The sequence below is a fragment of the Lepisosteus platostomus genome, chromosome 5, assembly GCF_059453375.1.
Source record: "Lepisosteus platostomus isolate fLepPlt1 chromosome 5, fLepPlt1.hap1, whole genome shotgun sequence".
Taxonomy (NCBI): domain Eukaryota; kingdom Metazoa; phylum Chordata; class Actinopteri; order Semionotiformes; family Lepisosteidae; genus Lepisosteus; species Lepisosteus platostomus.
In genome coordinates, this window is record NC_142615.1 from 18261375 (window position 1) to 18262538 (window position 1164).

The 1164-nt window shown below is 41.4% G+C and overlaps 1 non-coding gene across 1 annotated transcript; it reads left to right on the forward strand.

The window, feature by feature from the left end:
* Positions 1-845: 845 nt before the first annotated feature.
* Positions 846-958, forward strand: trnal-caa (transfer RNA leucine (anticodon CAA)). The gene is made up of 2 exons: positions 846-883; positions 913-958. It is a non-coding gene; the product is annotated as a tRNA-Leu (tRNA).
* The last annotated feature ends 206 nt before the right edge of the window (positions 959-1164 follow it).

Genomic DNA, 1164 nt, shown 5'->3' on the forward strand with positions numbered 1-1164 from the left:
TAAAACTATTGGATTAAAGGGTTAAAATGTATTGTTGTTATTTGGAGAAATCAATGAACTCGTGATTTTATATGTTTTAAAAGACGGTCATGCGCACAGAAAAAAGACAGTGCTGATTATTTTTCTGGAGACGGAGCACTGATGACCTATCCGAGCCAATTGATAAAGCCCACCCAGTGGATACTCTAGCAGAACGTGGAAGAACGTTCACCATTGTAACCAAGGCAACCACAGGAACAACATCAAGAAGCACAATCAATTCCCCATTTAAATCTTTCGTGTAAGGTATGCCATGTGAAAGCATGAAGTAAATCCCCTGATCTCTTTTGAACATGGACAAGGTATTTCTGATGGAGTGCTATGAGCAAAGATTTAATAAGCTACACCTGCTGATGATTCAGCTTAAAGAAGTAAAAGCTTCACAAACAAAAGCAGCTCGCTACCACAGCCAATATTAAATATACTTGGTGGCACATTACCATTTGCACTGGCTCAAAAGTGGTCTCGGCAGACGTTGTTCCCTACGTAAAGCTGAAAGCGCCAAAGAGCATTTCCATTGAGAAAAAAAAAATCTTTCTTGATGTTAAACATAGAGAGCCTGCCTTTTAGAAGTTCTCCCTCTAAACACCTTGTGCAGCCTCCCGACAGACTAACAAAAAGCGCCTTTTCACCAACTCAATTTATAATACGCCCCTCAAAACTCACAACCGAATAACAATCCATCCGTATATTTGATTTCCAAGATCCATTCAAGGCAACTTGGCTCTTCGCAAGCAAATAATTTCAGGGAAGAAACTCAGTTTAGTCAACTACTGGTGCATTCAGCACACCACTTGCTTTCGCTTGTCAGGGTGGCCGAGTGGTCTAAGGCGCCAGACTCAAGGACGTGTGTCTTTCCAGCTGGCTTGGGTGTTCTGGTCTCCAAATGGAGGCGTGGGTTCAAATCCCACTCCTGACAGCTTCTGCTTTTACCTCTCTTGAATTGTTCCAGTGCTAGCTGACAGTGAATGACTGAAATATAAAAGCAGCAGAAGAAAGCAAGCAACTCAGTGCAATTTGTAAGTATTCTGCACTGTTAAAATGCACAGGTTTTCATACTTTTTGGAATTCGTAGCTCAAGAAGTGACTCCTGTTTCATTTTCTATTCACCAACTCGATTTGCAT